The sequence below is a fragment of the Lepus europaeus genome, chromosome 20 (genome assembly GCF_033115175.1).
Source record: "Lepus europaeus isolate LE1 chromosome 20, mLepTim1.pri, whole genome shotgun sequence".
NCBI lineage: Eukaryota > Metazoa > Chordata > Mammalia > Lagomorpha > Leporidae > Lepus > Lepus europaeus.
The window spans coordinates 7,243,494-7,251,465 of record NC_084846.1 but is presented as its reverse complement, the minus strand read 5'-3'; positions in this window follow the sequence as shown (position 1 = coordinate 7,251,465).

Here is a 7,972-nt window from a genome sequence, read left to right as displayed (position 1 = left end):
CCCGGGAAGCTGCGACTGCAGCCGCGGGGCACGGGGCGGCAGGAAGGGGCGGGGCTTTCGTGGCTCCCCGCCCCTAAGGCGCGCTGGCGTCACGCCCCGGCTCCGCCCCTCCGGAACCCGGAAGCGGGAGCGCGCGGGGGAGCGGCGGGCGCGGCGGGGCGGAGCGGCCCGAGGAGCAGCGGGCCGGCGGCGCGAGTGCGGGCAGGGACCCGGCCGGGGACCGGCGGCGCGCGGCGGCCGAGGCCCAGGTGGGTTCCGGGCGGCCGCGGGTTGGGCGCTCCGGCTCGAAGCGGGCGCCGGGGGCTGGCGGGAGGAGGGCCGGAGGTGAGGGGGTCGTGGGGGCCGCGCCGGCTGGGGTCGAGGGGCGGAAACGGGGCCGGGGGTCGTGGAAAGGTTGCAGGAGACGGGGTGGAAGCGACGGGCAGAAGGAGAAAGGGGGTGGTGCTTGAGGGGGGCTGAGTGCGCGACCGTTGGGGGCGGGGGGAGCTTTCGTCTTGTGGCTTGGAGCAACTTCTCCGAAGAGGACGTGGCTTCGGTGGTAGTTGGGGGGTCGCAGGAAACGGGGTGGGAGGGAGGAAGGCAGGGGGCGGGGCTCGCGAGGCCCCTGCCGGGGGAGGGGGGACAGCTGGGGTGCGGCTGGGGGCAGGGGGCGCCCCGCCGGCCGGCCTGGGGGCGTCCGCCCCCGCGATGGCGGCGCCTGGCACCCGGCACCCAGTGGGCGCTCAGTGGGTGCGTGCGGTGCCGAGCCCACTGTGGGGCAGCCAGCTATGGGGAAGGGGCGCGGTGGGGGCTGGATGGGAGGAACAGGGGGGTGGGAGACCCCGCGGGAACCGGGGGCGGCCCGGGGTGGGTGTGGGGAGGGGGAGAATGCGGGAGGCGCAGTCACCCCGGGCTGATGCTGGGGTGCAGCCCTGGAGAGTCGGGCGCCCCCCCTTTCCCCTTCCTGACTTCGCAGCCTGGGGCTGGGTCCCTGCACCCTGGATGCGACACCCGTTGTCTTGGAAACTGCTCTTGAGCCAGGACTGGCTGCACTGGGGGGGGGCCCCCCGGGAGGGATGAATGAGAATCAGGGTCCACAGCGGGGTCCGAACTGTGTTTGGGAAGGGAGCCAGCAGCTGTGCCGCCCCCACCTCCCCTGAGTCGCATCCCTGGACTTAAATGGATAAAACGCCCTACAGGAAATGTGTTCCCCCGCGGCTGTGAGCTCAGCCCTGGGGAAGCAGAGGCGGCCACGTGCCCGGGCTCCTTCCTGGGCGCCCCGAAAACCCAGGGTGTTCGAGGGAAGGTGCCTCTTGCTCCCACCCCCTGCCGTCTTCCCAAGGGCCTTTCCTGGCCAGGTCATCCTTGCAATCCTAAGGTGGCCTGGAGCAGCCGGAGTGACCTGGGCGACTGGAAGTGTGGTTTTACCGCCTGATGGGCGGTCCTCGGACTGCTGTGGCCAGGGCCCCAAGCCGGTGGTCTGATGATCAGGGTGGGTCTCTCTCTGCTCCCCTCCCTGGAGTCTGCTGGAGCAGGTGGCAGGTGGACAGCGCGTTCTGTGGGAGAACCTGGACAGGTTGCATGTGAGCGTGGTGGCCCTGACGGGAGGCGGGCTGGCCCAGGACGCACAGCCCCGCCTGCTGCACCCCTTGTCTGTGGGGCATGCCCCGGCCCACTGCCGCCGCCTCTCAGGGTTTCCTGGGGGGACCACTGTGGTGGGAGTCCTGGCCCCGCCCAGGTCTCTCTGCAGGTGCAGAGTGAACAGAGCCCTCTCCCAGTGCTTTCCCTGCATGGAGCCCAGCCCTGGTCTTCACCTCTGTATCTCCGGCGTGGCCCCTCCCTGGGGTCTCCGTGTGACCAGGTGCACCAGCTCCCAAAACGTAGGCTCCACCCTCTGGTGGGAAATCCCAGGGCCGGACCCTCCCTCAGGTCCAGCCTGGAGACTCCATGGATCGGGGCGACACGGCCCTGGAGGAGGGACAGTCTAGTGCCCCCCCCCCCCCCGTATACACACCCATGCACGCACACACGCACAGAGTGGTGTTCAGGGCAGCCGTGGGTGCCGTGCCAGAGGGGGCAGAATCAGCGACAGCCAGTGCAAGCTTTGAGAGGAGGGTGACGCCAGCAGGTCTCCCTGGAAGAGGTGGCTGACTGCACACCGCACCTGGACAGGCACAGGCGACGGCCCCAGCCTGTGGTCAGGGGGTCACGGCGTGAGCCGAGGCTTCTGCTCCATGTTGTCCCCGGTGGAGGCACGGGCACGTCCGGCCCCTCTTTTTTTTTTCTTTTTAAAGATATGTTTATTTGAAATTGAAGAGTTACACAGAGAGAGAAGGAGAGGCAGAGAGAGAGTGAGGTCTTCCATCTGCTGGTTCACTCCCCAGATGGCCGCAATGGCCGGAGCTGGGCCAATCCGGAGCCAGGAGCCAGGAGCTTCTTCCAGGTCTCCTGCACAGGTGCAGGGGCCCCAGGACTTGGGCCATCTTCCACTGCTTTCCCAGGCCGCAGCAGAGAGCTGGATCGGAAGTGGAGCAGCTGGGACCCGATCCAGCGCCCACATGGGATGCCGGCACTGCAGGTGGCAGCTTTATCCACTACGCCACAGCGCAGGCCCCTTGTCCAGCCCCTCCAACTGCCCCAGCTGCCACCAAGAGGGTCCTTGTTCCCAACACAGAAACAGGCCCCAGCAGGGGACGGCTCCACGGGTGGCTCCTGGAAGCCTCTTGGTGACGTCTCCACAGTGCCATCTCTCAAATCACTCTCAGCGTCTGGGGCGCTTTAGGACGCGCGGAGCATCCTTGGCCCCCGCATGCATTAGGCGCCAATGGTATCCCCTCCCCAGAGTCATGTCAGCCAAGAGCACCTTCCCGCGCTGCGCTGTGCACCCCGGCTTCCTGCTCAGGCCCACCCTCACCCCAGCGGGCCTTTGGGGTCTCTGTCGACAAAGGCGGGGCCCAGGGAGGCGCACGGCCCCGGGTTCTGCCATGCAGGCAGGTTCTCATCGGGAGGGAACGGGTCAGATAAAAAGGAGGAACCACGCGTCTGGCCCCCGGGGCTGGACAGCGGAGGAGGAAGCCGCGGGCACAGCGGGCGCCTTTGTCTCTTGTCTCCATGCAGGGACTCACCTGCCTCTCCCGAGGCCCTGGCCTCCCTCCCGAGATTAGAGGCGGCCGTCCTGTCCTCAGAAGCCCCCACCGGGGGGAGACGCAGCTTTTTCGTGCTGCCTTATCACGGCTCCTGCTGCTGCCCTGCCCGTGGCTGCCCTGCCCGTGGCATTGCGGCTTCACCCCCGCGAGAGGCGACGGCACACTTAGGGGGGCCTTAGGACTGTCGGCCCCTGCTGGGTGCTGCCCGTGGGCACTGCCCACCACCCTCTGTGTGCCCAGTGCCCCTCCCCCTAGCTGTGCCAGGCAGCCCCCACCCAGAGCAAGACAGGCCCTTGTCCCCGGCGGGGCAGAACAAAGGGCCCTGTCTCCGCACAGCCCACCCGAGACGGAGCCTCTGGGCTCAGGCCGGCGCACGCTTCCCAGGCGGGACTCTCTGAGCCCGAGCCCAGGGGAGCTGGGGCGGGTGATTCAGGGCAGGCCCCGTGGGCTCAGCGGCGCAGGGAATGAGCTGTCCCGGGCTGAGTCAGCCCGCCGCTCCCGGCCCTGCCCTACTTCCCGGCTCGCATGTGGAGGGGACAGCCCGGCCCCGGGTGTTTCATGGCTGCGCTGGCTGAGTGGGACCGTGCCAGGGCAGCCGTGACGCGGTACTGTAGACTGGGTGGCCACGTGCCAGGAACACGCTATGTCCCGTGCCGGCGGCCAGCCCCCAGGTGTTGGCAAGTGCAGTCCCGTCGGGGCCTCTGTCCTGGCTGGGATGAGGCTGTCTGCTCCCTCTGTCTTCAGGCCACCTTCCCTTCCCTCTGTGCCTGGCTCCTTCCACGGGGATCCCCCCTCAGGACCTCACTTTGGACTTGAACCACGAAAGACCCCGTCTCCAGATACCGCCACCTTCTAAAGCGCGCAGGGCTGGTGTCATGGCACAGCCGGTTAAGCCGCCACCTGGGACACCCGCATCCCATATCTGATCCAGCTCCCTGCTGATGGGCCTGGGGACACAGACAGTGATGGCCCACGCCCTCAGACCCCTGCCACCCCCATGAGAGACCCCAGTGGTGCTCCTGGCTCCTGTCTTTGGCCTGGCCTGGCTGTGGCTGTTGCAGGCATTTGGAGAGTGAACCAGCAGATGGACTCTCCCCCTCCCTCCTCCTCCCCGCCCCCCGCCCCCCTCCCCCCTCCCCCCTCCTCCTCTCCTCCTCTCCTCCTCTCCTCCTCTCCTCCTCTCCTCCTCTCCCCCTCTCCCCCTCTCCCCCTCTCCCGCTACCCCTTACCCCTTACCCCTTCCTGACACTCAGGCTTTCAAATAGATAAATCTTTTGTTTAAAACATACTGGCATTTAGGAGTCCGGCAGGTGTGTTTCGGGGACACGGTTCAGCCTGTCAGTTGGGTGAGGGGCACAGGTCACTTGGAGGTAGAAGCGGGATTCGTGGGAAGCCATCACTCAGAGCAGGCTCATCTGTTTCACGTCACGTGTTGAAATAAGCACTTCTGGGGCAGGCGGGTCCAGTGGCCACGGCAGCTTTGGGGTCTCTCTGTTTGGGAGCCTTCCGGGTCCTGGGCTACCTTCAGAGGTGACTGGAAGCGGGGCTAGGATTTTACAAGGGAGTCTGCCAGGGGACTTCAGAAAGTTCACGGAAAGTGGAATTAAAAGATCAGTTTATTTTGGGGGCAAAGACTTTCTGAAATCCCTACCTCTTTTTTTTTTTTTCTCTTCATCTTGAACATTTGGTAAATTTTGTTTCTTTATTTGATAAAGAGTGCCTGTCTGCTGGTTCACTCCCCAACGCCCCAGAGCTGGGCCAGGCAGAGTGAGGAGCCAGGAGCTCCATCCAGGTTTCCCACGTAGGTGGCTGGGTGGCTGGCGCCCACTGCTGCCTCCCAGGGTGCTCACCGGCAGGAAGCTGGAGTCAGGGGTCAAACCCAGCAGCTCTGATGTGGGGCAGGGGGCGTCTGGACCACCAGGGCAGACACCCAGTCTGCCCTCGGTCCCCCATGAGCTTTTTGGAGACTGCCTGTGTTGAGGGTCAGACCGAGGACCCCCTGTGTGCCCGGTGGACAGAGCTTGCAGACAGGACTAGGTGGGGGGCGGGCTCTGTCCTCAGCGCTGCCGTGGCCGGGGGAGGGGCGTCCGGGAGCCACTCCGTTAATGGACCAGCGACCTCTGCTGCCCCAGGTGATTGGAAAGAGCAAAGGTTCTGGGAGGCCTTCACTTCATTCCGCAGGGAGGATGTGATGGCCGGGAGCCAGGTGCAGAAACCGAGGAGGCGCGGGAGCAGCTCTCGCTGGTCAGGCCAGGAGGATGGCCCGTGGGCGTCACGGGAGCAGTCCCGCAGTGAACGAGACGGGAGGCGGGGGACCTCTGAGGGGTTGGGGCGGGCTTCTTGGTGACTGTCCCGTGCCAGGGCCAGGGGAGCCAGGCCAACGCGCTCCCTGGGAGGCAGCAAGTGCTCGAGTGCCTGGGGTCCCTGCCACCCACGCGGGAGACCTGGGCTGAGCTCCTGGCTCCCGGTGTCAGCCAGGCCCAGCAGTGCCAGCTGTTGGAGAGGTCTGGAGGCGAGCCAGCAGATGGGAGACTTCCGTCAGCCTGCCTGAGCTCTCTGCCTTTCAAGTAGCTGCCCCCGAGGGTGGTTGGCCTCAGGTGTGAGGTAGGGGTCTTTATGTGGTAGCCTCAGGTGTGAGGTAGGGATCTTTTTTTTTTTTAAGGTTATTTCTTTTTATTTATTGGAAAGGTAGAGTGACAGCGGATGGAAGAGCTCTTCACTCCCCAGATGCCCACAATGGCCAGGGCTGGATCAGGCCAAAGGCAGGAGGCAGGAGCTCCATCCCGATCTCCCCCATGGGTGGCTGGGGCCCAAGGTGTCCCACCCCCTGCACCACCAGGCCAGCCCCTTGGTTTGGTTTTTGTTTTTTTCCTTCTTCTTGTTGAAATTGAACATCGTTTCTCACACTCAGCAGTGCTGACATTTGGGGCTGGCTTGTCGGGTGTGGGGGCGTCCCGTGCACCCCTGAACACTGACCAGCAGCCCCAGCCTAGCCCCTCCTCCTCCCCAGCCGTTGCCAAGCCAGCGACAACTGCTGGGGGTGCGAGTGTCAGTCTTGGGGGGGGGTTGGCCTGTGGCTCGGCTGTCAGGACGCCCACACCCCATCATGCCCGGGTACCAGTTCAGGCTCAGCTCCCAGTGCCGGCTTCCTGTGAGTGCGCACCCCGGGAGGCAGCGGGCGATGGCTCAAGTGCTGGGGTTGAGTTCCCAGCTGCAGGCTTGGGTCGCAGCCCTGCCCAAATGTTGCAGGCATTTGGGAAGTGAGCCAGTGGATGGCTGCTCTCTATTTCTCATTGTCTCTCTGCCTCTTAAATAAATAAGTTAAAAAAAATTTTTTTTTTGAGAGTGTGCCAGGCTTTCCAGGGACAGGAAAAGCCAGTTGGGATACTGTGTGTCAAGCCCTTGGCTTTTCCATGTGCGGTGACCTTGGCAATCACTCTAGGAAGGGGAGGTCTGGAAGAGGAGTCGCGGTGAGCTCGTGGCAGCAGGCAGCCCCGCGGGGGCCGGAAGCGCTGGGCAGACGGGGCTGGAGTTGGCCGCCCAGGCAGAGTGGCACAGGTGCGGACCAGGAACCCATACAGAGCAGTTACGGGGGTCCGGTGTGACTGGGAAAAGCAGTGCGTTGGCTAAGGGTACCGCATTTCTTTTCAAGACAGTGAAAACGTTTTAAGGTTGTACTCCGTGCACACACCTGTGCATACAGTCGGCGCTCTACCTCTGGGGCGGTCGCGGGGACTCCCGTTCCTCTTCATGGCTCCCGGAACAGCACTGTGCAGCCGCTGGGGCTGTCACAGCTGCACCGCGTTAGGTACTGCAGGCCCTGTAGGGAGAGTTTGAGTCCTGGGACAGGACGCGGGCGTGGGCTGGAGGGGACCTGAGCATCCGCGGATTTTGGTATCGGGGGTCCCGGAGCAAGCCCTGCGGACCCAAGCCGCTGCCCATCACGAGAGGTGGAATGAGTTGCTCACGTTGCAGCAGTGTTGGGCGGGCGTTGGGCGCAAGAGTGCATCTCGGGCAGGGCGCGTGGAGCCCCGAGAGGTTCTGAAGTCCAGGGGGAGCGCTGGTGAGGAGAGCGGGGGCGGGGGGGCTTGGTGCGAGGTCTCCAAGTAGATTTGGAAGGGAGGCAGGTTGAACTTCCCTAACGTGTGATGCCCTGAAATGCGACGTTTTCTGAGTACAGAACACGGTGCCCCACGGAGAAAATCCCACGCCTGACCTCGGGACACACACCGCAAGGGTGGGGTCGTGGCAGCACGGGTAGAGCTGCCACTTGCGACAGCAGCACCCAGTGTCAGAGAGCCGGTTCTGGTCCCAGTGCTCGGCTTCTGATTCCGGCTCCCTGCCAATGCTCCCGGGAGGGCAGTGGGCTGGCCCACGGCCCTGTACCCCTGCCGACCACGTGGGAGACCCAGATGGAGCTCCTGGTTCCCGGCTTCAGCTGTCAGAGATCGCGGGAGCCAGCCAGCAGGTGGAAGGCTCCTGTCTTTCCTTCTCGCTTCGCTCTCTCTCTGCCTCTCCCTCCCTCTTTGTGTCACTCATTTAAATAGGTAAATAGTTGTTTTTTAAAAGATTTAGCTGGTTGCCTCTCTCTGAACCACGAGCACACTGAGGCTAGTGTGGACATTGCCTGCGGGCTGTGTGTACGAGGGCTGTATGAGGCGTAAATTGTGTTCAGTCGTGGGTCCCATCCCCGAGGTGTATCACACAAACCCAAAAGGCCTGAATCACTTGTGGCCCTGGGCATTCTGGGTAAGGGACGCTCAGCCTGTTGTAGCCGCTGGCCCGCTGAGGGTTCAGGAGAGAGGCCAGCGGGAGAGCTGCTGCCCCCCCAGCAGCCTGTGGGGCAG